Below are 14,583 nucleotides of genomic sequence, written 5' to 3'. Positions count from 1 at the left end.
CATCACTCCAGAAAAAGAAATTTAAAATGAAAAAAACTCATATATTCCATACTACTTGCCCCTGCCTCTCATTGACCACTAGTATTTCCATCTACCCAATTTATTTTACCGCTTATCCACCCCTATTATTTATTTATTTATTATCCATTTTTTTACTCATCTGTACCCTGAATAAAAGGAGCATCAAAAACAAAGTTTTCACAACCATACAGTCACACCGTAAAAGTTATATATTTATACAATCATCTTCAAGAATCAAGGTTACTGGAACACAGCTCAATAGTTCAATACTTCCCTCCAGCCACTCCAATACACCATAAACTAAAAAGGGATATCTATATAATCCATAAAAATAATCCCCAGGATAACCTCTCAACTCTGTTTGAAGTCTCTCTGACCACTGCAACTTTATTTTGTTTCATTTCTCTCTTCCCCCTTTTGGTCAAGAAGGTTTTCTCAATCCCACAACCCCAACTTATCCTGGGAGTTCTGTCCCATGTTGCCAGGGAGATTTACACTCCTGGGAGTCATGTCCCATGTAAGGGGGAAGATAGCAAGTTCACATACCAAGTTGGTTTAGAGAGAGAGGTCATATCTGAGCAACAAAAGATGTGCTCTGGGGGTGACTCTTAGGCCTAATTTTTTTTTTCTTTTTTCCCTTAGGCCTGATTTTAATAGGCTTTGCCTATCCTTTGCAGGAATAAGTTTCATAAGGGCAAACCCTAAGATCAAGGGCTCGGCCTATTGATTTTGTTGTCCCCACTGCTTGCGAGAATAACAGAAATTCTCCAAATGGGGAAGTATGCACTGATAATTTTAACAATCTGATGTTTCCAACCTCTGGGTTTAGGAGCAAGACATTTGCATTTGTGTCGGGGATAAAGTTCCTTTATAGACAGGACAATATTTCCCCAATGGGCCATGTTCTGTGGACTGCCAGCTGGAGCCTGGGCAGGGATCAAGAAAAAACAGCAGCCTATAGGATCATTTCCAAAGGTAGACTTCTAGGAGAGCATAGGGCCAGGCCCCTTCTGCACATCACCAGCAACTGGTACAACCCTGTCATTTTTTTTTCTTGTCCAGCAAAGATTGGTGGACATTTTAATATCTCAGGCCATTTCCAAGCTCTGGAGCAAGCACTTGCCTGGCGCAGATCCAGGCAGGGGCTGGAAGTTCAGCTTTTACCTTTGTCATGGCTGACTCTCCCCTGGCAGGAGGCTGCTTATGCTACCCCATCCCCATCCTACCCCCATAACCTCTAGCCCTCTCAGTGCTCCTCTGGGTAGGCTTCCTCCCTTTCTTCCTCCTGGGCAGCAGTCTTTTCCACAGATGGCCTTCCCAAGTCCTCCCTGGCAGCCATCTCAGGCCTCTCTCTCCCTATTTCCTGATGGGACGAGAATTGTTTTTGCTCCACCAGCTGTAAAGATCCATCTGAAACATCTGACAGGATGCTTATAAAAGCCCACGAGGCCCCTTTCTCTAGCTCATAAATACTCACAGCAATCTTTCCTGATGACTGGCTGGGGACAAGCTGCAGGGACCTGCCTGGCATAGTTGCAGAGAAGAGTGAACTGAGGGGTCAAGAGCTCGAGAAGCCAGCAGCTCCAAGGACCAGCTAGCCCAAGAAGCTGCCTTTGCAAGGTACTACTGGCTCTCAATAGAAAGCATCAATTCTATCAGAGCTGCTGAGAGATGGTGAGATCCAGGAAGGAAGTAGACAACTCCTGTATTCAAGGGAGTGGAGACTTTCTAGAAGTGGAGACTTCCAGGAGCAGCTCCTGGGTTGAAGGCAGTTTCCAGGCAATAAATTTAGAGTAATGAATTGCTTTCATCATCTTGAGAAAAAGGGAACGAAGGGTGCAAAAAAGGGAAGGGCGAAAAGGAATGAGGCAGGCAGTGAGGGGCAGAGTAGAACAGTTGTGTGCTGGTCAAGGACTCTTCATTCTCTCTCTTTGATGGTTGGCCCTGGGCCAGCTTGCTTCCTCTCTGAACCCTCAGCACTGCAGCTTTCTGCACGGTCCAGGTCTAAAAGGCCTAGGGCCCCTCACATCTCAGGGTGCTGCACATCAACTTAGCCTGACCCCTCACACTCCCCGAAGTCCTGTTCTACTTCCCTAGCTGTAGCTGAACCTGTGGTTCAATTATATATATATATATATATATAAAATCTCTTTTTTTAACTTACAAAAATAAGAAGTTATCACCAATTTGGATAGACTTCATCACCAAATTAGCAAAAACCAGCTCAGCTTAAATTCTCCAGAGTCAAATTCTGGTTGGTCAGTCAGGAGGGAAAAAAAAAAAAGAATTAAAAACTCCAGCCCTCTTCAAAACAAAGCCCTCCTTTCAAAGTAGAAAGCACTATATAAGAGTAACCAGCATGGGTGGTGCAACCGTGGCTCAGGGGCAGAATTCTCACCTGCCATGCTGGAGACCTGGGTTTGATTCCTGGAGTAAAAAAAGAAAGAGTAAGAGAAACTAGCCAATACTGTATCATAGGCTACTGCACCTAAGGGAGAGAGAGGCTGAGGGAGAGAGGAAAGGAAGAAAGGAAAGGCAGAGGGAAAGTCCAGGCAGGAGGCAGGAGGAGTGGACTCTGCACATGGCTTAGGTCCCCGCGCCAGATGCCTGCAGAGCGCAGGACTGTAGGGCCAGGTGGGGCCAGGCGAGGCCAGCCAGCACGGTCAGCTAGTGCAAGTAGTCATTGACTCTGGGAAAGGAGCAAGATCCCAGGCCTACTCAGGCCATGAGCCAGAAACATTCAGATGCCTGGCCCAGGGTGAGCATCAGAGGGAGTTGCTTTGTCAGGTTCTGGGATGCTAAAATGGTTCTGTTGGGGGCAGCACACAAAGGCTCCTCTGGATGGGGTCAGGCTGCTGGCCAACTGGGCAACTCCAGGGTCCTGAGTATGCTAGCATGCTGAAGGCATCCTGCAGCGTCTCCATGTGGGCCTAATTCTCGCCATACTCAAAGTCCAGCCACTCATTTAGTGCCTGCAACTCACAGCCAAAGAGAATACACTTTTCTGTGGATTCTGTGGAGGCCTGGTTGACCCTGCAGAGCTGCCCATCATGGATAGCTGACTTCCATGTGCAGGTCCTCATGCTTTTAAGCACCGTTGACAATGCATGTGGAAAGTTCTCTAGCACACCACTTGGATAATGCTCTGCCTTCATCTCCATCTCACTGTTGCAGGTCACCTGGTTACTGGTGCTGCTGTGGGGCTGGGACTCAGTGTAATCTGCTGAGTTGGACACAGAGTAATGGAAGGAGGAGGAGGAGGAGGAGGAGGAGGAGGAAGAGGAGGAGCTGGGTGCAGTATATTTACTGTGATTCGGTTTGCTCTTCATAGGTGCAACACCACTGCTGCAGCTGGGACTGTCTGCTCCTGTGTTGGGGATGTGGGGATTACTGGGGCCATGTCAGGGGTTGAGGCTGGGGGAGCCAGGGTAGCTGCCCTGAAACTTGGGCCTTTGGAAGCTCAAGCTGCAGCCCTCGCTGTGGTCCCATTCACCATCTCTACAAACTCTTGGCATTTGAGCATAAAGAGCAGGTTGGGATTGTGCTCCAGCAGCCCAGGTAGAAGTAATGTGTAGTTTCAACAGCTTCATCCATGCAGTCCTCCAGACCAGCTTCTGAGTCTTTTTTTTTTTTTCAGTAGAAAAGGCATTCATTAACATGATCTTAAGGGGCTTAAAGACTCTCCAGAAGCGTTGGAGAACCAGCCTTGGGGAGACATAGATAGGAAAAACGTCCAAATCAGACCCAGCTTAGGAGGATGTCACTGCTGCTTCTGCCCAGCCCCACATGCCCCTAGATGCTTTTGCAAGAACCCCTGCCTTTGCTGATGCCCATCTGGCTTCTAATCAGAGCCTGGGGTGGAGCCTGGGTTGTGTGCTTTTATTTTAGCAGCTGGGAAAATAATTATGTGGATTTTGTGCCTCTAGAGTAGGAGAGGAAAGAAAAAGGAAGTGGGAAGGGGGTTCTGACTTGGAAGGTGGGAGATTCCTCAAACACACGAAGGAGATTTAGATGTAAGCCAGGCAACAGAAATGCCAAATGCCCACTGTTGGGATGGGATTACTAATGGGCTATCTCTTTTTCATCCTTCCCAAGCCTGATGCATCCACAGGGTGTAGAACTTAAGACAGCCATTCTGTCAACCCCACATTCAGGGAAGAAAAACTGAACTGGGGAACAGACTTCATTAATATCTATCATGTCATAGGACTAGTTTCAGACCCACGTAAGACCTTTAGAGGCACTAAGAGTTGACCACTCCCTTCCAATACGTTACTGAATGATTTTAAAATACCAAATGGTAAATTGAATGTCAGGATGTTCAACGGACTTCTGATCTCCTACCCTCTCCCTGCATGTTGCTTCCTTTTAAAAATGTTAAACCATTGGTTTTGATGGATCTGCTTTATTGGACAATCTGGCAAATAGGAAGGGACATTTCTTGCTGACCTAAGATTGTGGAGCTGTCATACCCATGAGATGGGGTGGTAAGAATAGCTGTCATTGTTTGCTAACTGCCTGTTGGCACTGTGGCAGACATCCTTTATGTAGTCTGGCTAATCCTCAAACATTTTCATCTCCATTTGCAGATGAGAAAAGAGGTCATAGGCTGGAAAGAGTCTGAGTCGGAATTCAAAGCCCAGAGCTCCTCTATTTTTTGGAGTTGGCTTGACTGTGAGCCGCCAGAAGATTTTAGGACCCTGCACCTAGGACTGTCTCTGGTCCACAGCAGGAGGTACTAAGAAATACCTGTTGAGTAAATGGACATCAAAAATGGCAAACTGGAGACTTATTACATATCTGACAATCGCACAAATCTAGCATCATTAACGTGTACAGATTAGACAGCAGTAATACAAAACATAGACAGACAGAAAAATAAATCCAGTAAAAGCATCCCTGAGAATCAAGATGGTTTGCCCCTGCACAGCATTGTACTGACTGCATTTGAGTTGATTGTTTTTCTGATCCACCTTTCAGAAATCTGGAAGGATTTTGCACCATCTCAGTCTCTAGTCCTCATTTTAAATATTTCTGATTCTCACAATTGAAATTTGTATTAGAGAAGTGACTGCAAATTGCATCCTCAAAGGCCAACATCTTTTTATAATCATTAAAGCCATCATAAAGCAGTGAGTTTCCAAGATGCAGTATTTTGGCAAAATGAGCCTTATTTTAAAATAAAGCTCTTTGGCCCTTCCGATGAGTCCAGTGTCTGAGGGTTCTTGATTTGGGGTTTGTACAGCTGGTCCTGGCCCGGTGTGAAACCCTGATCACCCTCAAAGGCGGATGTGAGAATCTGGTGGCAGAGTATTTCCCCTCAGCAACCAGCTCCAACAGTGCCTACCAAGATGGGATCTTGAGGCTGTAGCAGCTGCCAGGATTCCACCTGCTGCTCTGTAAGTCTTCCATAAGGACACTCTGTTTGTCAAAAACTTCATTTTCAATGGAGGGTCTGAAGGAGAGAAACAACAGCATGCTGTGATGGGGGCGGCCTCAAAACTCTTTCAGGTGCTGCACAGAGAATTCCCAGGTGAGAGACTTTGTCTTCTTATAAGTGCACCACATCAGGGCAAGGCAGCCAAGGCACTGCTAGCAGGCAGACCACAAAGAGGGAGGCTATGGGGACAACAGCGACAGTCAGGAGGGCATCGTTACTTTTCATCAGTGCCATGTTTCCCGTATTGCAAGTTATAAGTCCATGAGTTATGAATATTCTTCAGGGTCCATGTTCCAGGCTCAGTTTCAATACTGGGGGCTAAGAAACACATAGGTACAGATTCTGCCTGCATTCCAGGAGGCCCAATAATGGTGTCATCCTGAGGACAAAAGGCGAAGTTTACCCAGTCTGAGTACTCATCTGCAGATTCAGTCCTGACTCACAAGGTATGGTCACCATATTTGGAAAGACTTGAGAAATCACATTCCCTCAAGGCAATGCTCTTGCATGCAATTTGAAATCCCTCATAGCTTTGGGACTGAGCTGTGTAGGCCAGATTCCCTTTGGGAAAAGCATGTGACTCCCACTGTAGAATGTTCTTGAAATTAATTGACTTCACTCTGACATTTTCAGGAGGAGGCACCATTCCTAATGCTGACAGCAGCAGGCAGCTGCCCAACCAGCCCCAGAGGCTTCATGCCACCCCGCGGCTGCACCCCCAGCTTCTGGGTCTTTCCGCACCGGGCTGCATGCTGGGAATGCAGAGCCTGCGTGGAAACTCATCCTTGGAGGTGGAAGTGCACCGAGAGTAAATAAATGTGGTTAAAAGGAAAGAGAAAGAGAAAGAGAAGTACCTGCCTCTTCTAGTACCTGTTCGTGATCAGACCCCATTGAGACTAAAGAAAGGGCCACGTTGATTTTGGAGAGGATACAAAGGAGGGATCAGGGTCTCTGAAGATGTGGAAGAAATCGGTTTTATCCTCTGAGGCCAAAGAAAAGGAAATTGGCTAGAGGAATTCCGTAAATGGTGGAGGGCAGAGGGGGGAGGGTGTGTGTGTGGAGAGTCATCCTTACTAGGGTGAGGCTCTGGGGTTAAATAAGAGAACTGGGAGGGCAGTAAATGTTCGAGATAATGATTGGAGGGGGTATCAGTTAAGATCTCGTCAGGAGACAGAAATCAGTATTGTGAACAGAGAGAACTAAATATAAAGGATTGCTAACCACATGTAAAGTTGTCAACTGGACATCTGAAAGGGTAAAAGGAGAACTCCAAGATACTCATGGGGGAAAAAACCTACAAAAGCAACTGTCACTTTCAGGGCTTGGGGGAGAAAGGGACAAGGTTGGAATTATTAAAATCTTGAAACTTAAAGGTGGGACAGGAACCCAGGGATCTGAGGACGGGGTGTCGGCCAACGGCTGCTGGGGCTCGCGGGGAGGACGGAGGAAGGGACGCAGGGGCAGTGAAACCGGCTTTACAAGTTTTGGAAAAACCAGAAACTGTATTTGGCCGCTGCTGTAGGAAGGAACTGCCTGCGAGGCGCCTCGCTGCGGTGCGGCTCCGACCCACGAGCGAAAAGGAGATCGCAAGTTTGTCCTTCCTGCAGGCCTGCGGTCTCCCGGCAGCGCCCCCAACTGGCGGAGCCTCTGCCTAGCATCGCACAGCCAACTACACACGTGGGGGTTTGGAGCTGAGAGGCAATAAATAACTCAATAACCGTCATGGGGAGGACACAACGCCAGACACCACTGTGTGAGTGACACCGAGGGACGGGATATGCACGCCAGTCTGTACATCGGTTGAATGTCTTTCCTCCCTCGTCTACAAACACTCCTGATTCAAGGTTCTTGCCATATCAAGAGTTTCTTCTCATTCCAGGGGCCAGCCTCCCGTCCCCTTGGTTGCTTGTCCACCTCCAGAATATCCCCGATGGACCCTCTGATTCAAAAGGATCTAACCCAGGATGAAAGCTTGGGCGTATGAGTGGGTGGCTTCCAACTTTCCATATTGATTCGTTCCTCAACTCACCTTCATGAGCAGCATTTCTCAGGCTTTGCTTAGTGAGTTCCTGTGTACTTCTGTCCTCGTCTGCCCCACTACACGCTTCACCCTCCAGGTTTATATGTGCCGGGGCAGCCTTACCCTCTAGTTCTCCTGTGAATAATATGTTATTTCAGTAAATGATAAGAATAGCTAATATTCATTGAGTATTTACAATATGCCAGGCACATGTGTTACCCACAATAACTCTCTGATGTAGATGTTGTTATCATCTCCACTTTACAGATCAGGAAACTAAAACGCAGAAACATTGAGACTAACTTGAGGTCACGTCTCTCCCGGGAGAAGCAGGGTTTGAATAGGCTTCAGGGTCTGTGCCCTTAACCGCTATACTTTACCGCCCCCTAGTGGATCACCTAGTCTAGAGTTGTCGTCCCTAGACTTTGTTCTCAAGTAGAGCCCCAGCTACCCTCCCACTTAATAACAGGTGCCTTCAGAGTCATTACTTCATGGTTCTGGTGCAGTCCGGAGTTCCACAGCATGCCCTCTTCTTTCAGCCCTGGCACCGCACTGCTTATGGCATGACAAGTAAAAAAACACAGCAGTAACTGAGTTTTGCTACATACTTAGTGAGGCTTTCCAGACTCTCACTTCTTTCCACTGGAGTCAAGGTTCTGACCCAAATATCAAGAAGAAGGGGAATCTAGGAGAATCCTTGGTGGCTTCAGAGGCTTGAGCAGGATTGTCATGTGTTGGTTATGCTGGTCTGTCTAGCCCTGCAGGAGCGTCCCTGATGGATTTAAGAGTTTTCTTAAGTCTCCCTGCTGGTAGCAATCCTTGGAATGGTAAAGAAACTCCTGGGTTTCTAGATCCCAGCTCCATGCAGTGCTTCTTGGTGTAAAGAACACTCCAAGTTTCTCCTCTGGTGTGAGTGATCTGTGCAGCAAGCTAAGTGGCATAATCTAACAACCAAAAATTACTTTTCCCATACCATGCAGGCTAAAGTTGATGCCTTCGTGAGCTCTAGTAGGTAAGTCTACAACACTGGGTGCTGTGGATATCTTTGGTTGTTTGATTCAGGATCCAATTGAATTTCAAGCATTACATGTGGTCATTATGTTTCTTTAGTCTCTTCTAATCCTGAATAGCTCCTCCACCTTCTTGTTTATTTTTGTTCATGTGGCCAGTTTTTTGGTAGATTGTCCCACATGATGGATTTGTTGAATAGTTTCTTTATAATAGGATTTGGGTTACATATTTCTGGTGAGATTGTTACACAGATGAGATTTTGTATTTATTGCCACATATCAGGAGGCACTTGAAACCTGATCTGGGAATTGCATGCTTAACAAACATATGTTAGCTCTGTGCTGCCTGGTGTGCTGGGCGCTCTGCTGTGCACTGAAGACACAATGGGAGCCACTGATAAGACTGTGAGGTGAAGAGATAAGAAAACAGAAAGGCAGGTTTATCATTCAGGAATCGGTTTGGCTATGGGTAACAGAAAGTGCAACTTACAGTAGCAGGACAAAGTAAGGGTTTGTTCTCACACTGATACAAGTCTGGAGGCCAGCAGCCCAGAGCTGATGCTGATGGTTCCACCATCAGCAGCATCTCTCTCTCTCTCTCTCTCTCTCTCTCTCTCTCTCTCTCTCTCTCTCTCTCTCTCTCTCTCTCTCTCATTCTGCTCCTCTCCCTCTCCCTCTGTCTTTCTCTCTTTCTCCTTCCCTCTCTCCCCCTCACCCCCAGCCTGCTGTCATTACACTATGGCTTTAGCTGTCATGGATCCGAGATAACTTCTGCCCCCCCAGACATTGTGACTCCGTTCCAGACAGGAACAAAAGTGCATACCAGTAGACTGTTCTCCCGTTTTAAGGAGTTTTTGCATAAATAACACCCACTGACTTAGACTCACATCTCCTTGCTTTCAACAATGTCACATGGTCAACCCATATGCAAAGTTGGCTAGGAAATGTAGTGATTTGTTGTTTTGGGAACATTGCTCTCCTAAAGAAAAACAGGGTTCTATAAGTAAGGAAGAAGGGGAGAATAAATATCAGATAGTGTATTAGCTAGGGTTCTCTAGAGAAACAGAATCGGCAGGAGATATCTGCAAATATAAAATTTATAAAAGTGTTTCACGTAACTGTGGGGATGGAGAGTCCAAGGTCTGTAGGGCAGGCCGCGAGCTGGCAGCTCCAGTGAAGGTCCTCAATGAACTCTCAGGAGAGGCTGGCTGGCTGAAGCTGGAAGAAGAGTGACCATCTCTTCTGAATCCTCCTTAAAAGCCGTCCAGTGATTAGATTAAGCATCATTGTTTGCAGAAGCCACTCCCCATAACTGATTACAAATGCAATTAGCTGTGGATGCAGCCAACGTGATCACAGTTGAAGTCCATAAAATGTCCTCATATATAGTAGCCCATGACAAACTCTGGGATCTGTCCTGTAACTACTTTTTGAAGAGTGCCTTGAAAACCATTGCTTTTTTATTTCTTTGCTTTGCATATATGTTATACTACACAATTTAAAAATTAAAAAAAAAAATGTCCTCATAGCAACAGACAGGTCAGCGCTGGCCCAGCCAGACCACTAGGCACCACCAGCTGGCCGAGGTGACACAGGAACCTGACCATGACAAACAGGAATTAGCAGTCTTTGCTTTGAAGGGTTATGGGTTGCAGTGTTGCTTCAAAAGCTATGTTGAAGTACTAATCCCCTGTACCTCTGAACATGAGCTTATTTGGTTATAGTGTCATTTCAGATGCAAATAGATAAGTTAAAATGAGGTCATACTGGAGTAGGGTGGGCCCTTAATCCAATATGACTGGTGCCTTTATAAAAAGAAAATTTAGACAAATAAAGGGGGGAATGTGACAACTGAGGCAGAGAAAACCAGGGACTGCTGGCAAGCCACCTCCAGAAGCCAGGAGAGAGGCATGGAGCAGATCCTTCCTTACACACTTCAGGGGAAGCACAGCCCTGCTGACACCCTGATTTTGGCCTCCTGGGCTCCAGAACTGTGAAACAATCCACTTCTATTGTTTTAAGGCATCCAGTTTGTGAAGCTTTGTAACAGCAGCCCTAGGAAACTAAGACAGAGAATTAGACAGATTGGAGAGACAGCTACTCAGATTATACCTGGGAATTTGAAAGTTCTCACAAATAGAAGGGAAAAAGTGGATAGTTATATAGCCGTGGTAACAGGTAGTCACCAAAACCAGTTTTACAACTGTTCAATTGATCAATGACAACTTGCCCCGGGGAACACACTTTTACATCCCTCACTTACGCTCCTCACTTCTAAAAGTTAGCCATCAGAGATCAGCTTACTTTAGTAAAGATGCCTCTGAGTGCCACCCAATCAGTAACAGCTTCCCCAGGAACCACACTTCTGCAGATGATGCCAGCCCATGTATGCCTTTGAAAGTCCACCTGAGCACCGTGCTCCCAAACCCTATATTGGTCAACACTCTGCTCTTCTCAGACTCTGTTCCCACCCAGCATATCTCAACGATAGTCAGTAATGGATTCAGTTTTGTCTGATTGAGTGGTGGTGTCATCTTCCTTTTTCAAGCTTGTTTTCAGCAGCATAAATTTCCTGTTACAATCAAACCAGAATATTTTTTAACTCGTTATTATCCTCCAGGAATAACTCATTCCCCAAGAAAAGCTTTCAAACATCTTCACCTATAACCTCATGGATTAGACCCCGAAGCACGCAGAGACCCCAGCAGTACAGGTTGATGGAGAAAGGGACAAAATGGACACCTGGAGGACCTGGAGTCAGGGAATGTCCAGATGTAGAGCTGTCTGTGGAAACAAGTGGCCAAGAAGGACCTGAAGGAGCCCGATCAATGTGGAACTGATGTAATAACCAAAGAGTGCAATCCAGAAGGGACAAAGTAACATGCAACTTTACATAGGAGTTAAAATACTTGATGACATGGGCAGGCCACAGTGGCTCAGTGGCAGCAGTCTCACCTGCCATGCTGGAGACCCAGGTTTGATTCCTGGTGCCTGCCTATGCAAAAAAAAAAAAAAAAGGAAATACTTGATGACAGGCATTGACAGCTGCAGGAGATTTGTCTGTTTAGAGGAGATCTTTTGCTTATTGTTAAGGGAATAGGGGATAGAGCAGTTTAAGGCAGGGGTTGGCAAACTACAACCTATGGGCCAAATCTACTCGCCAGTACCCAGGGCCCAGCCCCCACCCTCGACTTGGTTTTTATATTTTTTAATGGTTTTCTGAATACCTGCATAATATCCTTAATTTTGCCTCAGGGCATTTAAAGCCTAAAATATTTACTCTCTGGCTATGAACAGAAAAGTTTTGACCCCTAATTTAGAGGATGGTGAGTACAGGGCAGAGAGAAGTCCTAGCAAAAGCCCATTCATATTAGCCTGTTAAACAAAGAGAGGAGAGAGTAGGAGTGATTTAGTGGGTACGGATGCCTGAGAGCCCAGGATGACAGGCCTACAGTCTACAGGGGATTCGAGGCCTTTAACAGAACAATGAATTCTTGACCTGACCTAGCTGTGACGGTGCTGGGAATGAGGAAAGATATACCAATGTACTCCGCCCTCATAAATATCAGCCCAGAGGCTGGGCAGCCCGCAGTCTGCTAGTAAAGAAAACTCATTCTCATAAGGCTTGCTAAGGACAAGTGCTAAAAACTTCCTTTTGACAAGATCGTATTTTAAAGTTCATTAGGCAATTAATGGCAAAACTTCCGAGATTTTTACTTGTGACAATAAAGAGTAAAAAAAAAAAAAAATTCCAGTATAATTTTAGCAGCAATTAACCTAAATTCCACGCAGGAGTGCTTTTGCCTCATTGTCAGCAGGCTGCAGCAAGGGCTGCGAGCCAGGTTTTCCTGCTCACACCCTTCTCTCTGCCCTGACGCTGTCCATCCTTACCACCCTCGCCCTGTCCATGGTTACCCCTTCTCTATTTCAAAAAAGTAATGACTAGAAGACACTTTGAAGGAGCCCGACTAGGTATATTTTGAGGCCAAGAAATGGCTCTGTCCCTCTCTGGAGTCAGCTGTGGCCAAACGCGTATCACATTTATCTTTCTTCTCCCTATTCAAAGGCAGAAAAGGTCTCCAGTTTCTGACCTATGCCATGAAAACAAGAGAAGAAAAAGAAAGCGTGCCTGCATAGAGCCCGCAGGTCCCGATTCAGAACCCCCACCGAAGGAGCAGAAATAGAAACTGCAGGACACTTTTACAACAGGCACTTCACATGGACTGACCTTGTTTCATTTTAGGACCCTGGACTGGATTCTAGTCATATGAATTTGAAGCAAGAGAGATAAAAGATCAAAGTGTGAGAACTATAAAAAGAAAATCCTTTAAAATATCATAAAACCAGCAAAGTGTTTCCAATGCCCCGAACTGGTTTGGATTACATAGAAAGGTAAGAGGTGAATTAAAGCAATGATTCTTGACACAATATAAAAGGCTGATGATTTTCTAACTAGATTTAAATACAGTGGATTATTCAGGCAACAGATATATAATTTCAAACACCAATGCTCTCAAGAAAGTAATAGTTTTTCTACTAATATATATATAATTATATATATTTTATTATATTATATATATAATATATAATATAATATATATTATATATTGTATATATCACTCCTTTCCTGAATTTTCTTTTTTTATTCCATAGATTATTTTCACTATTTTTTAGTTTTCCTTTATATGCCTTTATTAGTTGCATATTGCTGTATAACACATTGCCCCCAAATTTAGCAGCCTAAAGCAACAATAAACAGTTTCCAAAGGTGAGGAATTTAATAGAGACTTGAATGGTTCTGGATCAGGGTCTCTCATGAGGTTGCTTTCAAAATATTAGTGAAGTATAACAGTTACCCGAAGGCTTTGGGAACTACAGAACTCATTTCCAAGAAGGTTCACTAGCATAGCTGGCAAGTTTTTGGTTTTTGCTATATGATATCTCATTAGGGCGGCTTGAGTGGTCTTACAATATGGCAGCTGGCTTCCCCCACAAGAATGATCCAAGACAGCAAGACAGAAATCGCAATGTCTTTTATGACTAGCCTTGGAAGTCATACTGTTATTTCTGAAACATCCTATTGGTTACACAGATTCCCCCTACCTGAATGGGGCATGAACACCAGGAAGTGAGATTGGTGGAAGCCATCTTGGAGCCTGCCTAGCACAATTGACTGCACCACACTTTATTTATCTATTCTCTTATTGATGATATTCATATCATTTCATTTTCTTTGCTATTACAAACAATGCTGCTATGATCTTTCTTGTTTATGACTTCTAGTGCACAGTGCAAGAGAGTCTCTAGAGGAAAACTGGGTCACAGAGTTATGTGTCTCTCCAGCTTTTTAGACAAAATTGCTCTTCAATGTGATAAATGAATAATCGTTCCCATGCTGTATATTCTTGTGAATATTTGGTATTGCTAGTTTTTTAAATTTATGACAATGTGTTGTGGAAAATGATAGCTTTTGGGAATTTAAATTTACATTTTTTTCAAAATTACTCATTAAGTTAAACATCTTTTCATTTGTTTGGTGCTTATTCAGGTTTCCTTTAATGAGAAAGGCTTACTTTTGTCATCTAGCCATTTTTCTGTCTTTGTCTTACTAATTTGTAGGAGTTCTTTATATATTCTGGAGTATTAAGCATTCAGTTGATTATAGGTACTGCAGCTATCTTCTCCCAGTTTGTGCTTTGTCTTTTAATTTTTTAATAACTGTTCTGATTAATAGAATTTTTAAGTGTATTAGGTTTTCTTTTTGCCTTCGTGATTTATGTTATGCGTGTCTTTTCTTTTCTTTTTGTTGAGAAATAGCTACACACAACAGTCCAACCATATTATACAATAACTGACAATATCATCACATAGTTGTGTATTCTTCACCATGATCATTTTTAGAACATTTGCATCATTCCAGAAAAAGAAATAATAATAAAAAAAAGAACTCATACATCCCATACCTCTTACCCCTCCCTCATATTGACCCACAGTATTTCAATCTACCCAATTTTTTACCCTTTATCTCCCTCTATTATTTATTTATTATCCTTATTGTTACTTTTTTATTCGTCTGTCCATACCCTGGATAA

General features: G+C 44.4%; 2 pseudogenes; both read right to left on the bottom strand.

Moving 5' to 3' along the window:
* Window positions 1-2,688: 2,688 nt before the first annotated feature.
* LOC143680568 (ran-binding protein 10 pseudogene) lies at window positions 2,689-3,615 on the bottom strand (annotated as a pseudogene).
* Window positions 3,616-4,427: 812 nt separating this feature from the next.
* On the bottom strand, window positions 4,428-6,212 carry LOC143680566 (interleukin-10 receptor subunit beta pseudogene; annotated as a pseudogene).
* Between the last annotated feature and the right edge of the window lie 8,371 nt (window positions 6,213-14,583).

This window comes from Tamandua tetradactyla, chromosome 4 (genome assembly GCF_023851605.1).
Source record: "Tamandua tetradactyla isolate mTamTet1 chromosome 4, mTamTet1.pri, whole genome shotgun sequence".
Taxonomy (NCBI): domain Eukaryota; kingdom Metazoa; phylum Chordata; class Mammalia; order Pilosa; family Myrmecophagidae; genus Tamandua; species Tamandua tetradactyla.
This window is presented reverse-complemented; position numbering and strand designations above follow the sequence as displayed.